This window comes from Lissotriton vulgaris, chromosome 3_1, assembly GCF_964263255.1.
Source record: "Lissotriton vulgaris chromosome 3_1, aLisVul1.2, whole genome shotgun sequence".
Taxonomy (NCBI): domain Eukaryota; kingdom Metazoa; phylum Chordata; class Amphibia; order Caudata; family Salamandridae; genus Lissotriton; species Lissotriton vulgaris.
Window position 1 is genome coordinate 2010215573 of NC_141689.1, and position 15886 is coordinate 2010231458.

At 48.4% G+C, this 15886-nt stretch overlaps 1 protein-coding gene across 2 annotated transcripts in view; it reads left to right on the forward strand.

Annotated features, from left to right (window-relative positions):
- The window catches only part of TRAPPC11 (trafficking protein particle complex subunit 11), a 461933-nt gene that overhangs the window by 186433 nt on the left and 259614 nt on the right, over window positions 1-15886 (forward strand). The window lies entirely within an intron of this gene.

Genomic DNA, 15886 nt, shown 5'->3' on the forward strand with positions numbered 1-15886 from the left:
CCCGTAGCTGAGACCCTGAGAAGTCTTCACTGGCTCCCAGTGAGGAACAGAATTAAATTTAAGACACTGTGTATTGTCTATAAGTCACTTCACCACCAAGCGCCGCAATTTTTGAAAGACCATCTTGTCCCATATACTCCCTCCCGGACACTGCGCTCAGCAAAACAAAATGACCTGGTTGTGCCACGGACCAGGTTGGTCAATTGGGGAGACAGACGTCTCTTAGTGGTAGGCCCTAAACTATGGAACACAGTCCCGCAATCCATACGATCTAGCCCAAATCTGATATCATTTAGGAAAAAACTGAAAACCTGGTTATTTAATCTTTAAAAATTCCCACTTTTCCATGATACCTAATAGGAGAGCATTCAACAGTACAGCGCCGAGACGCCTGCGGGCAATTGTTCGCGCTTAACAAATGCTAAAAATAAATAAAATAAATAAATAAATATTCTGTGGAACTGTATCAAAAAATTACCTGCGCTCCTTCCCCCAAAACACATTTGCTTGCCTGGCACAGCCTGTGGTACCTGATCAAAGATTACGGAGGGGCTCGTGATGAGCTACGTGCTGGACCTGCGAGAGGGGCTGACGAGATTTAATCTCGCATGGGGTACAGTTGCCTTCAGTGCACGCAGCCCTCACTCCTGGCGGGGGGAAAAAGGAGGGAAGCATAATTATAGAAAGTTAAGAAAACATCCCCAGTAATTAGCCAGGAAACTTCGAGAACAAGAAATGAAAATGAGTCACTGTGCAACAAATGTAAATGTAAATGTATTGCGATTTATATAGCGCACGTATCACCCGAAGGCATCAAGGCGCTTGCCTTGGGAACCCGTCCTGGTATTCCCCCGTGAGATAACCCCAGCAGGGTATCCACAAGGTGAAAGCCAGGCATCCCGCCGCGAGGGGCCGTAGTGGAGATTAAGCAAGCTATTGCCCAGAGTCGCAGAGTGTGAACCCGTGAGTCGAGTAGGCACCGGAACGAGAATTATCGAGTCCGTGAAATTTTTGAGCCCAAGACCCGCCGAGGCGGGGAATTGAACCCTGGTCCAGGACCGTTCTCAGCTTCCGGGTCTGCCGCCTCTAACCCCTGAGCCACACTTCTCCACTTCTACCATGGATCTGGAGTGTGGTGAGGTCATTGATGTTTTGAAGAATGTTGCTCAGTTGAATCTTACTCTGGCAGCTGTTGGATGGGATCCTTTGTATATGAATAAACTTCAAGTGAAATCTACAATGTTTCTTCACCTATATGGAAATTCTACACAGACACTAGCACAATAAGGCATAATGATGAGTCTGTGCATATATTGCAGGACGCTGCATGTCCCCCAGGAGCTCACAGTTTGTAGTTCTTGCTTCTCGCGTGGCTCCCACTGCTGCCCCTCCTGGTTCCTCCACGCAGCGTCAGTCCCCATGGGCCTCGGCCATTGCAACCGTATCTCGTCCCATTGTAGCTGTAATTTTAGGTAGAATCAGTTCCTGGGTGTAACAAAACTCAGGGCTCGTAATATTTTCCCTCCGGTCTGGCTCACCTGACTGTTGCTACCCTGCTGTTTTCGCTTCCAAATAAAACAAGCATTTGCAATGCAATAGGACTCACATTTATGCGAGACCTATTGCATTGCAAATGGCAGTCATCACGGACAACTGGAGTGAGGGGAGAAGGCTTGGACAGCGTGAGTGCAGGGAAGTGGGGGAGAAGGCACAGACAACGGGAGTGCGGGAGGGGGGTGATAAGGCACGGACAACAGGAGGGAGTGGGGAGTAGAGAAGGCAGTAGGATAACTTCATTAAAGAAAATAGTGCTCACAGTCTAAATAACACGTACGGTGTAACACTCAAAGTAAAAGGGCCAGTAGCCATGGGAGGATACAAATGATGACATGACCGTAATAAGGAGGGACTAACAATCCTATAAACAAATCTGAAGGCAGCATTTAGGAAGGACAAATACACAAGCCAATGAAATTTATGGGCGGCCGAGTGGGCGGGGCTTCCCTTACGTACTGAACTACAGCAGATCTTCACCAGAGCAGCGATTAAGCGCTGACTCTAGGCTAGACCTAAAAATTGAGTCAATTTAATTGAGCCTTTGTTTTGTCAATGCAGTATATTAACATTAGCCGTGGGCAGTCACCTAGCTGAAGATATTCCACCTTCAGTTTCAGAATATTTTCTATCCTTCAATGTCGGTGTAAGCAAGTTTAGGATTATATGAATGAGCATCACAGCTTGATTAAACTCGAGATTTCTACCTCAAGTTATGGTGAAATATTCTACCACAAAGTAACAAATGAATTAGTTTCCTATTGCAAGGGAGGCTTTGCCTGAGGTGTGACTCATTGTTATCAATGAAAAATCACTTGAATGTGGTTGCTAAAAGCTAAGTGTTTTTTACCTTAGCAGATGTAGATCTGGTAATCTCAATACTGTTGTCATGATTCTATGAAATGTAGTCACTCCTGGGAAATCCTTTAACAGAATAAATATCTAATCCCAATGCTTCTTACCAGTTGTATATATTGTAAACGTGTGAATTTGATCAGCCTCTACTTGCTATTACTTTTCCCAGGGAGATCCATGTTTATCACATGTCCATGTATTTTTGTGATGTGTAATGTATCAAACATGATTTTGAAGTTCGCTAGTTTAAGTTTAAATTGTATCAGGTGTTTGTGTGTATCTTGGAAGGATAACGCCACTTTGGAGATTGTAAGGGATACACCACGTTAATTTGGACATTATTTCATCACTACATTTAAACCATATTTGTGAACCTGGAATTTACGCGAATGTCTAAATAAAGCAATGCTAATTGAGTAGGTGGTCATTCATTCACATGTTTTAAGAGCTGGTTACCTGTTGAAGCCACAAGTGTAATTTAAAGTTAGATATTGTCCATCATACTGAGCGTAATGCTAGCTGCAATCGGTTTGGTGTACGGTGGACTCCTATATAGCCCCATACCGGTTTCTACAAGTCTGAAAACCTTCAACATGTTGAAGATCTGTCTGTTTAAGTCATCAATACCAATGATCATGTTTTATAAAAATATTGAGGAGGATAATATTCCTTGTCCCTGTGTCGGGTATCTAGAATATGTTAGCTGTGGCAGGCGAGGTGAGGGCATTCACCCGTCAGTGACTCAACTTTGAGTTATTTAAAACAAGCAGTTGGAGCAGATAAACCAGGACTTGGGATGATAATGAGTTGTAAGCAAACTTTTCCCTGCTAGAAATTAATCTTTTGTGGGAAAGTAAACTGAAAGGGAACAACATTTATCTCATAGATATTTATTCGGGAGGGATGGCGTTATCCCTGCTTCCTGCCTCCTCCCTGACATATGTTCAGGGATTGCTCAACTTTTGTAGGACCAAAAGCATCGGTTGATGATGGTCACACCTCAGTGGGTCAGCAGAATTAGCTTCTTAACCCCTTCGCTGCTCATGACGAGCTCAGCTCGTCATGAGGTACAGTGGAGCTGTGCTTATGACGAGCTGAGCTCGTCATGAACAATGGGATTCTAGTAGGATTAGCACAGGAGGGGAAAACCATTAGCAGCCAAGGTGTTAAGCTTTTGCCAGGGTACCCTTATAATTTGTGTATTAAAGAAAACCTTTTTGTTTTGGGCTGCCTTCCATTGCCATTGCTGGAGTCTCCCACTGTTGGGTAGGGTAGTGTGGCCTGTTGCTTCAATACCAGCTTGCTGGCAGCAGATAGTGTAAACTATGTTGCAGCTCTCCAATTAACTACCTCAATCCCTCACTTTTTATGGCTCTAGAACTTAAGGTGCAGTGTGCACGCTACTATAACAATGCTTACATCTGTGTAATCATATAGTGAGCAACTTTAACAAGCCCTCACATTTAAGAGCACGAAAGAATAAGGGCCTCACGTTGAGGGGATATTAATAAACCTGCCAAAAAATCTCAGGTTTCCTGACCTCCCCACAGTTGGTTCTCTTATCTCAGTTAGAGAAGAGGGTAGGGGGGTGTGGCCAAGATGGATGCCAGAGCGGATGCAGCTTGAGAATCTTCGTAGCCCGCCCGCCAAAGATCCGTTAATTTCCTCTAACCACTCCGCTATTGTGTCAAGAGCGGGGGCAAGGCCCGGGAGCAGCAGTTTGCAGTGGGCCTCACATTATCCCTGGCCGCTGACGTTGGAGAGCTGATCGGACTGCACAATGTAGGCTGTTTCCCCCAACCCCCAGCCTCCCGGCTCCCCTGCGGACAGTGGAGGCGGCAGCCGGGTGCCGGTGCGGGACCCGGCCCCTGGCTGAGGAGGTCGTCTGTGCTTGGCGGATGGGGCCTGCCGTGTGTTTGGTGACACCAGGACCTCACGCAGAGGTGGCCTTGGCCGTGGAGCAGCGGGAGGTAAGAGGTGGGGCCGACGTGCGACCTTAATTTAGCACTGGAAAAGAAGAGGGGGCCTGGATGCACTGGGCCCAGACAGCAGCCATACTTTCAAACATTGTATCAAGCCCCCACTAGAGTCGGACTCTGGCGGAGTCGCGAACGGCTTCACGGGATAGGCCTGCATCGGACTACAGAAGTATCATACCCAGACATGCTCAGCTGACCACCAGCTGTGGCTACCACTGCACCGTAGGCCGGGCCACACCCGGAGCTCCAGAGTTCATTAGTTACTATATAATTGGACACAAGGCGTCCTCTTCCCCCAAACCCCCCTCTCTACCCCCAAAGGTTATTATAAATGCGGCTGGGACCCATTTGAGAGAGAAGAGTGCCCAGTCACGTGTTCTGGGCCTAGAGACAATGCCCCTGCAACATTGCCGCCCTTAAGCCAATGAGAGACACAGGTCGAAGCCCACACTGATTACTAGAGGCATCGCCCTGAAATTGCCCACTCAGCTGAAGCTGTGACGTGAGAGGGGGGCCCTTTTACTGGGGGCCATGCACCATAGAGCTTGTGGGGCAGTGGCGAGGCAGCAGAGGTGCAAAGTGTTATCTTGCCTGGTGTAGGTGTGCACTGGTGGGCTTCTCATTGGACCGTTAATGACACCGCTTCACACCTTGACGCCAGGAACATTTTAGAAATGCAATGAGCCCACACATTGGTGTCAAAATAGAAACTTGAATATGCACAAACCCAGAGTCTTGCGGAGGCGGACACCGGCGCTGGGTAGTGCAGAGAAGAAGATATTGTAGTGAAATGTGCTGCAGTACACTGAAGCACATCTGAAGAGACTACATAAGTTATATTGCCACACTCACGCCGCACTGACACTGCATGCACTTAACCTTCAACCAGGGAAGTATAGCCTCTGGGAAGGACCGGCCGCAAAGAGGGGTACAACAAAAAAACAAAGACAGACCAATATGCAGTGCTGGGAGGCGCATCGAAGCCAGATACCCAAAGCGAGACGTCCACAGAGAGCTACAATGCACCGATTGCCTTAACCAGAGCACACATTCTAGCAGCTATAAAGACCTCCGGTGCAGCTGTACAGGCCAAGATTGATGTGATGTCCCTTGATATAGGGCTGTTGCAGGTTTACCTTCGCACTGTGGTGAAAAGATCCATAGCGACCGATCAGAACGTCCCTTAACTGCGTGGTATCCAACCTGAAAGCAGCCCTTTCAGATTTAACCGCTAAGTCTGCCATCCTCGAACTACGATGCAGGGAGTCGCTACCAAAGATGCAGACTCCGTTTTGTTGGATTTCCGGAAGGAGTAGAAGGGAAAACACCAGAACTTTTGTTCGAGACCTGGATCAAAGAAACATTCTCGGGGTTGGATCTCTCAGCAATCTTGTGATAGAATGAGCACATCGGGCGCGAGCCCCACTGCCCCCGCAGACGCAGTAACACAAACTCTCATTGCAAAAGTTCTAGATTACAGAGACCGTGACAATATCTTAAAAGCTGCACGTCGAGATGGAGATACAGTCTTCGAGAACCATGTGATACGCATCTTCCCATACTATACGTGCTTAGTGCAACCAACAGAGAGCATTGTTTGGAGGAGTGAAACACAAACTTAGGGCTATGAATCTCCAATATATGTTCCTTTATCCAGCTAAGTTGAAGGTCCTACATGACAATCATGCCCATTTCTTTACTTCATCAGAGGCTGGATGGGACTGGTGGGAAATGCCCAGAGAAGGGAAGACCCTGCATCAGGGGGTGCAGCAGCGAGGACCCCTGGCACTGGCACACTGAGAAAGAATAGTGGACGTGGCAGACGATCCGGACGAACAATGCGCTCGACCAGTGGCGTAGGCAGGAGGTTGCGGTGGGTGCGTGCCGCCCCGGATGTCATCACTGAAGGAGGTGACAAAATGGCACAAAATGTGTTTTTAAAATAAAAAAATTACACTTGCAACTGTAAGTATCTTATTTGTCCTACTTTCTCTAATAATTTCAATGTGGGGGGGATGGCAAGACAGTTTCCGCACGGGGGGTGACAAGAAATTATCCGCACCGGAGGAGGGGAGGTTTGCGGATGAATATGTGCTGAAAGAAGCTGGGCACATCTGAGCAGGGAGAAGGGGGGCTATGATGAGTGTGGATAGGGCTCAAGTGGATGCTGTGGACATGGGCTAAGACATGGAGAGACTGAGATGGGACCAATTACAAGGCAGGCAGACACCCTTCCCCATTCTTCTCTTTCCTTTCTTTGCTAAGTTTCCCTTCACGTGCAATAGATGTGAGGGTACGCTTGAGAGTGAGTGGAGACCAGGGTCGGGACGGTGTTGTCGGTGGGACACACTTGCCGTCCGGCCACACGCCGCCCCCACCTGGCGTGGAGTTTATTTCAGACGACTGAGTGTGGTTTGAACATGGTCATATGACGGCAGGCAAAGACTGCCGCCTATTTAATGCCTGGGTGATAGCTAACGTGATCTTCACTTACCTTCAGTTATGGATTACTGTTTATGTGATATCCATGTTAGATTTACGGAACTGGTTTGGACATTCTTCTGGGGATGGAGGGATAGGGAGGGTACAGTTGGAGTTGGACATGTATGGGGATGAACATATTGTTTCTATAGTATCTACCTGGGGAGTGGGATGGTTCAAATGTTAATTTTACATTTATATTTGGCAGCGATGGTGGCAAAGCAGCGGGCAGATTATAAAAGATGTGACAATTTAAATTTATAACTTAAAACCTAAGTGGGCTTAACTCATTTGTGAAGTGCTACTGGTGGCAATCTGGATAGCCACACAAGTTCATGGATACAAAGCAGACATAGCGGGATGATATATAGTGGGGCATGGCGTGTTGGATTGCATGGGGGTTTGTCTGGTCAACATTAATTCCCGTAATGTGGACAATGGTGAGTTTTACTTGGAACTAAATAAACTGTTAATCCCCCACATAGGGAAGCCATTAATATGGGTTGGGGACTTTAATTGCTTGCTAGATGGTAGCCTAGATAGACACCCCCTGAAATTAAATACCAAACCCAACTTGTTGGCGACCTTATGGGCCATAATGGCATTCCTGCACTGTTAACATTTGGCACGAAACGTACCTTGGCATACAAGGGTATACTTGCTATACGCCATCCCTTTGCATAACAAAGGTGGCAGGGCTTTGAAGGTTCCTGCCCTGGAATGCCCATCCTGTTTGGAGGAGGGGGAGAACACTCCGCCCAGAGCAGGCTTTGTTCTGAACGAATGCTCTCACCTCAGGATGTCAGAAACCTGTCTATGGTGGCTGGCTGGTCAAGACCAGTCCTCCAACACACTAGTAGTCGATCGGTTTTCTGGGAGCAGCTCTAAGGTGCCCTGTGGGTGCATTTATTATTTATTAAGACTAGGTGTTTGGTACCAAACATCTTAGGGTACAGTGAAGCCATCATGTAGCTGGTTAACTTGTAATGATGAGTGTCCAGCCCATTTACTTGTTTTGGTTGCCCTGTGTACCAGTAATATTTAAGGGTGAACCAAGACATATCTACTCTTGCAGATATGGCCACTCATGGGCATAGTGCACCCTGCTTTAGCGCTGCAAGGTCTGCCGTAGGGGTGACTTACCTATACCACATGTAGTGCTGGCAGGCATGGCACACAAGGATGTGTGCCATGTCGACTCTTAGGTTTTCTCTGCACCAAGACACGCAGGCTGCAATGGCAGCGACAGTGTACATAAGCTTGGTGAGGGGCCCCTTAGGGTGGCACAATTCATGCCGCAACCCTTAGGGGCCCCCTTTAGTTTTAAGGCCCTAAATTTCAGGGTACCACTCACATGGATGCAGTAACTGTGCCACAACTAGAAAACATATGCAGGTCAACAATGCCATTAGCATCTCTGGGAGTAGTGGTGAATTCTCTATCTTGGCATACATAGATGGCTGTTCTACATCTCAGCTGATGCAGCCCTTTCGTCTCAATACATTTGCTGAGCCTACATGTCTCTGCTCTCTGCCGACTGGATCCGGAAACTTTTCTAAAGCAGTATCTCTGCACTTTGGACTTTGGTAGAGTCACTGAGTCACTCTATGGAGTGCCTCAGTGACGTCAATGTCCACCGGATGTGATGTCGACAGAGTCCATGTAAGCCCTCCTCTGATGCTCTGAAGTCAGTATCTTCCTTTCTGCGCTACCATGCGGATCGTATTGTGGTGCCTCTGCCCATTTTTGGCCTATCTCGACGTTTATCGACTACACAGTGTTCTTTTTTCTGGCTATTTTCGGGGTCTTGTCTACCCCGTACCTTTATTCTATTTCCATGTGGTGTCTGGGTGTGCACCTTGACTCCGAAGGGTGCAGCTCATGTCTTCAGCTTTGGTCATCGGTGTTGCAGGAGCGTCACATGACTGTTAACAACACAGTGGTTGAAGGTCCCTCGACAGCTGTGATTCTGTTCTGCCTCCAAGGACCAGCTTCCACAGTTCTTCATCTGTGCTGTCGACTGGTCACGCCGTAGGTGGTTGAGTCGCTGTATTCCCCGACTTTACTACATATGCTCTGTGTCTGAGCAATGCCTCCTATCCTCTGGTTACAGAGTCGGAGCGAGAATCTTTCTCGCACATTCCAATATTCCCGGGCGCAGAGAAGACTCTGGATCAGATGAGGGAATACTATCTCTCCCCATCATGCTATTTTTGGTTCTCCGCCTCCCTCTGTTAAGCTTCATGGCCCCATGAAGGCCAGAGAAGCCTTGACTGACTCCAAGCTGGTGGGACCTACCTCAGTGTCAGTGAGGTAATCTGGCTCCAAGCACAGCTCTTCAGAGTTCCCACCTGTGACACCAGTGTTGGATCCGCCGGCATCAGCGGCGACATTGCTGATCGCCGCTACTATCCCTCTCCTCCCCGACACTGAGGTGCCACCTCTTTGATGTCTGGAGCGATGTCGGCAGAAAAGTTCTTTTTGGGCTACCTTCGTCCACCTTGGAAGGAGCCCCCTGCTATTTTTCCCTCAGGGAAACAAGTATTTTGGTGATGTTTTTGTTGATATGAGTGACACTATTCAGCCTCCTCCGGACTTTTAGTTGGTGTCTGACCTTGGTAAGTTAAATGGCCTTGACTCTTCACCATCCTCTGGTTTGTTTTTTCCCGCCTAGAGTCACTACTAAGGCTAGCTCAGCTTTTGCTGAGCTTTTCCGAAGAAGTGCTGTGGTTCTGGCGCTGCAGCTTTCTTCTGTAGAGGTGGCCATTGATCCCCTACTTGGGGTGCTTCATCAGAGCCAGATGAGGGTTGAGCCTGTGCTCCCCTTCAGTGAAGCTCTCTTTGATATTCTGACTACTTTGTGGTTCCTTAATACCGCCTAGGTTTTAGGCGTTTTTTCTCATGTGGTGTGGGATACGGTCTTGTGCCTTCTCCCCTCTTTCCTTGATGATACCCGGGACACTCATACTTAGTTACTCCAGGATGGCTGTTAGGTGGCTAAATTGCAAAATTTCTGTGGCATGGATTCCACACATTCTGTCGGACGAGCCATGGCTCTTTCATTAGCTCTTCACTGGCGTGCCTGGCTGTGCTCCTCTGGATTTTCAGAGGCTGTTCAGTCTACCGTGGTGGACACGCCGGTCGATGGTCAAAATCTGTTTGGCTTTCAAGCTGACTCTGCTTTATGCCGTTTTTGGGATAGTCAGAGAGGAGACAAATTTTAGGTCCTGCTTACTGTGCCCATCCTCTTCTTTCCCCATACTCAGTCTTTCTGGGGATGGCCTCCTTGTTTCCTTTTATGTGTGATCCTTCTGCTTTTCACTCGTCAACTCGGAATGATACCCGGTTATGTTATGTTATGTTATGTTATGTTAATTATTCATTTCTATAGCGCACGGCTACTCAAAAAGAGTGTCCCGGCGCTTTATTGGAGAAAGAGAAGAAACTGCGACATAACAACATAACACCAAATAAAAACTAAAAGAAAATGTGAGCCAGGATTTCAAGAGAGACCGGCTACTGAGTAAACAGCCAAGTTTTAAGGCCTTTTCTAAAAGCCAGCAAGCTAGTGGCTCCCCGCAGGGCCAGTGGCAAAGAGTTCCACAGCTGAGACGCCAGCAATCCAAAAGAGCGGCCTCCAAGGCGCGCTTTCTTTACCCGAGGGACAACAGCAAGGTGCAGGGATTCCGACCTCAGAGACCTGGTCGGATGATAAAAGACCAGTCTCTTTTGGAGGTACTTAGCTCCCCCCTTGTGAAGAGCTTTGTAGGCCAAGGTCAGCGCCTTAAAGGCGATCCTCTTGCGGATGGGCAGCCAATGTAAAGTTGCCAACAGGCCCGAGGCACTGGAGCGCCTACTAAGGCCAAAGATTGCCCTGGCCGCGGCGTTCTGCACCACTTGAAGCCGCTGCAGCAAGTACTCTGGAAGGCCCAGGTAAAGAATGTTGGAATAATCCAACCTGGACCCAATCAGAGCCTGGACTGTCAGCGTCCTATGTTCCACGGATAACAGAGGAAGGAACCTCCGCAGCATCCTAAGGATGCCAAAGCAGATGCCCGACACCCCCAGGATCTGGGATTTCAAGGTTAACCTGTTATCCATCTTCACCCCCAGATTCTTAGCAACCTGAGAGGAGCACGACGGAGGGAACATATCCAGTGGCCACCAAGTCTGCCAATCTGGCTCTGTGTCACACCCAAAGAAAAGAACTTCGGACTTGTCGGAATTGCACTTAAGGCTGTTTAGATGGAACCAATGAAAAACAGCCCCAAGGCAATCCCGAATACTCTCCCCATCAAAGTCACCTCCTCTCTTACAAGAGAAGAGGAGCTGGGTGTCATCCGCGTAGGATACGATCTGGGCACCATGCGACTCCACCAACGCCGCCAGCGGGGTCATGATGATGTTAAAGAGGGTCGGGCTCAAAATAGAGCCCTGAGGGACCCCGACTCCCAGAGGCGGCATCACGGCGGAATCAGGCGGGGCCCAGATCGTTTGCCGGCGGCCGGCTAGAATGGAGGAAAACCAATCGAACACCGTCCCCCGTAAGCCAATCTCGAAGAGTCTAGCGTGAAGACCATCATGGGGAACGGTGTCGAAAGCCGCCGACAGGTCTAACATCACCAGCATGACTTTGCCCCCAGAGTCCAGAACCCATTTAATGGATTCCGAAACCTCCAGGAGCGCTGTCTCAGTGCTGAGATGGGGGCGAAAGCCCGATTGGGTGGCGTGCAGGATCTCATTAGATTCAAGAAAATTGGAAAGCACGCCTTGAACGTGCTTTTCCAGAATCTTCGTGAGGGCCGGCAGCAGAGAGATGGGCCTATAATTAACCGGGGCCTTCGGGTCTAGGCCAGGTTTTTTGAGCAAGGGGGATCACCATCGCCTGCTTCCAGGTTTGCGGGACCACACCAAGCCTCAGCGAAAGATTTAAAAGCGGGTTGGCCAGCGGGTTGATCACCTCCGCGTCTTTCGCTAGAAATTTAGCAGGGCATGGGTCAAGGGGAGAACCCGATTTTAAATTGCCCATTAGAGCCAGGGAGTCCGGAGCAGAGATTGGAGGGAACACACTCAACGTCGCCCCTAGCCCGGCCCGTGGCAGGGTGATGATGTCAGGTTCAGTCTGGCCCGCAGACACTGGTACCAGGAATGACTCCTGGATGCGTTGGATCTTGCTCGTAAAGAAGTCAGCAAGGTCCGTAGCCCAGGTACCAGATGGTTATTGGTCCGAGGTGTTAGACCAAGAGGAGGTGAATTCTCTCACGATGGAGAAAATCTCCTTGCAGGAGTTGGAAGCAGCATCAATTCTCCTGGCTAGATAAGCTTTTTTTTTCTAGGCGGATGTCCCGGTGATAAGCCTTAACCACCGTTTTATAGGTCACCTTGGCAACAGTGTCATATTGTGCCCGCCATGCTCTTTCGGCTACCTTGCACTGCTGCCGCGTAGCCGACAGTGCAGCGGTAAACCAAGGCGCGGAGACCCGTTTCGGTGTCGGGCGAGATGTTACTTCCGGGGCAAGGTCGTTAAGCCTGTCCAAAAACCAGTCCTGCATGGTCTGCAGATCCCTGTCTAGATCACCTGAAAGGAGGCAGGGGTGGGCCACAGCTGCCTGAGCCAGCATCTCTGGGGTTACTCGATGGAATGCCCTATGGACACGACCCTGTTGATGTGCCGGCATAGGCACTGATTTGACTATGCCCTTGATCACAAATTTGGCAAGAAAGTGGTCTGACCAAAGGACAGGAGTAATCTCTATACCCTCGAGAGGGACAGACGAGAAAACTTGGTCGAGGGTGTGCCCCTTCTCGTGTGTTGGCTCCTGAAGGTAAGGGATGAGCCCCAGCGGGGTCAGCGCCTCAGAGAGTTTGGTGGCAGCCGGGTCGGATGGATCATCCAACCGAAAGTTGAGATCGCCTGCCACGATAAAATGTTCAGCTTTCAGGGCCAGCTCCACCAGCACCAGATCCAGATCTTCAAAGAAGGTGCCGGGTGCACCAGGTGGCCTATATATGAGCAGTCCCTTAAAGGATTGGTGGGGCGATAGAGTGATAGAAAAGGCTAGGGTCTCCGAGCCTCGGATGTCAATAGCTGGCAGGATCGCACAGGGGGTTCCTTTCCGGACCACTAGCGCCACTCCACCTCCCCTTCCCTTGGCTCTATCCTTTCTGAAGATGTTATAATCAGGCGGGATGGCCATAACGACGTCAGGGTTAGAAGAGTCACCCCACCATGTCTCAGTAAGCATGAGGCATAGTGGCTTCTCTATATCAAGAAGCTCATAGATGTCCTGCGCATGTTTGCATGCTGACCTGGTGTTTAATAGCATGCAACCGAAGCCCATCCTGGAGGTGTTATTGCTCGGCCGTGAGGAGAGCAAGCGGATCGGGCACCAGCCACAACCCGGGCAACGGGATTTCCCATGATGACGACCAGGGAAAACAGTGCGACAGCCAGAGCCATGGGGATAGAAAGCGCGAAGTTCGCTAGGGGAATAGCGCAAAACGGGGGTCCCAGGGGGACACATCCCTGGTGGTAGAGTCCCACCTGCCGCTCCGACCGCTTCCGGGACGCTGACGGGCGCAGACGGGCAGGACTCTGGCTTGACTCCGGCGAGAGTCTGGCGCTCCCGCTGCGCGTCACCGCTGCGCGCAGGTGGCGAGCATTAAGTAGGGCTCACCTGTGTTGAAAATGAGCGCTAGAGCGCTCAAAACAAGTGGCACACTCGCTCCACACCACCCCCAAGATGGCGCCCGGCGCCAAACACGAAGGCTGATAAGAAAATAGAATAGATCCGCGAAAAGCGCGGTGGGGGGCCCAATTTAAGGTGCAAGTGAGAGGGCACACAAAGATAGTTCTAAAAACAGGGTAAATGCAATTAATACTAACAAAAATACAAAAGCGGTACCGGTGTGGTACTCCTGCCCCTACAAGTATTTTCTTTTCTTGTATTCTCACCCTGTTGATGACAGGTTATGGTCCCTGGTTGTTTTTCCGGGCATTGTTTTGACCCTGTTGGTTTCATATGTCAGTGGCTGCACAGTGTTATTTTGCTTTCTATCCAAGTTCTAGTATTTTCATGGTATTGTGTGGATGCATGGTTACCTTGTTCCCTGTCCCAAGGACACTTCCTCTGTATACCTTATAAGTAATCCTCCATGTGTTTCTCACACGATGGTACCCTTTCCAGGGAACTCCACATGCCGCACCGCACTTTGGTACAACGGTGCATGTCGGTAGTTGGTGCATGTGGGGGGTTCTTTGTGTTTCCCTGCCCCCTGCTGCTGTTGAGTGTTTCTCCACACTAGCCGTGGGTATTTCCTTTCACTCTATCTGTTGTCCTTCTTTCCTATCAGACTCAAAGGCAGGGGCCTGGTTCTTGGCCTAGGGTACATCATCTTGTCCTGACCTAGGTGATATCCTTTCTTTACTCTCTTCAGACGTTAGCACTTCTTGTGCTAGTTCGCACTATACCTGGGTTGGATGGGCTCTGGCCCTTTCTTTCTCACTTTGCGTTCCTTGCGGACATCCTTTATCCGTATCTTGGTATGGGTTGATTAAGATCTGCCTATCGAGTGCCTCGAGCAAAACCGGACTCCAGATAGGTTGATTAGGGCTTTAATAGGGCATCCAGATGAATTCTTCTTGAACCCGTATGTAGTCCGGTTTTACGTGAGGCACTCAATACGCAAATCTTATTCAGGGTGCCCTATTGAGGCATCATCATGTAAGCAAACGGAAAGAAGCCCATGACTTAAGAACCCTGCTCAACATAGGATATTAAAGAAATATTATGAGGAGAAGTTGTACTTAGTACCCGTAGGACCCCACTGGAATTACAGCAACTCGATAAAATGATCTCATCCCCTATTGGCCAACTGTAACCTATGTTTTATAGTGCGTGGATTATCATTATCTTTCGCTCACTGAAACATGTGTTGACCGTTTCTGTGAGAGATTCTGGCCCACAACACAGCAGCAGAATTTTGAGAGAGTTTCCTGTTGTAACTCTCATTGAATGCGAGGAGTGGCTGGGATGGGCCTGAATGGCATGTGTGAGAGGATGTGTGTTTTTAAATGAATGAATGAGGGAGTGGCATTGTGATATGGTGTGGAAATAGGTACACACCCGAAATGCATCTAAATATGTTATGTTTTTTGGATAGAAAATATGTAAAATAAAATACGTTTTCTTGTTTGTTTAAATGCATTCTGATATTGAAGAAATGAAATAAGGTTTAAATAATGAAAAACGACACTGTGGATTTGTAAATAACAATGTATAGCAGCATGCACCAACTTGTGTGATAATGGTTAAAAAAAAAAATAATAATAATAATAATATGCTGAAGTAACATTCTTATGTGGTCTTAAATTGTTTCCTGTCAACCCACAGAGCACTTTGAGCAGCCATTGAAGAGATACAGGTCGTGTGTATTTTTTATGTGTAATTGTTTAGTGTTTTGACTTTCCCCTTATCCCAGACCTTAAATTACTATAGTAGGGGGTACCGTTTTCATTTAATGGTTCATTCCCAAACAGAGCTGCAGTCAAATGCGTTTATCTGGCAACACTTTTCCCAGAGTCACATACTCAGCTGATTCAACCAGTTTTTTCAATCATTAGAGGGCATCAGATTTCTCACTTGGAAGAACATTGGAGCATGCTTTCTAGACCAGTCAGTGGCCATTACTCTTCCAGGGCCAAGAGGTGAGCTTTTTTGCTCTGATTATGTCTCACTGGATATGCCATGTATAGGTTCAGCACACTGACAAAGATGTTTAAGAAGCTGATCACCTTCATTCACCACATTAAATTGATTCTAGACTTCATATGGACCTCCTGAAATGCCATTGTCGTCGGAATTCTCATGCAGGGATATCCCTTATACTTCAGTTCCTCCTTGGGAAGGCATTTGTTCTTTCATGGCCCGGATACCAAAGCTGTGGACACGCTCAAGTCCTCCTCCTGACTGATAAATCAATGTCAAACCTCCTGACTTAATTTTCACAATCATATT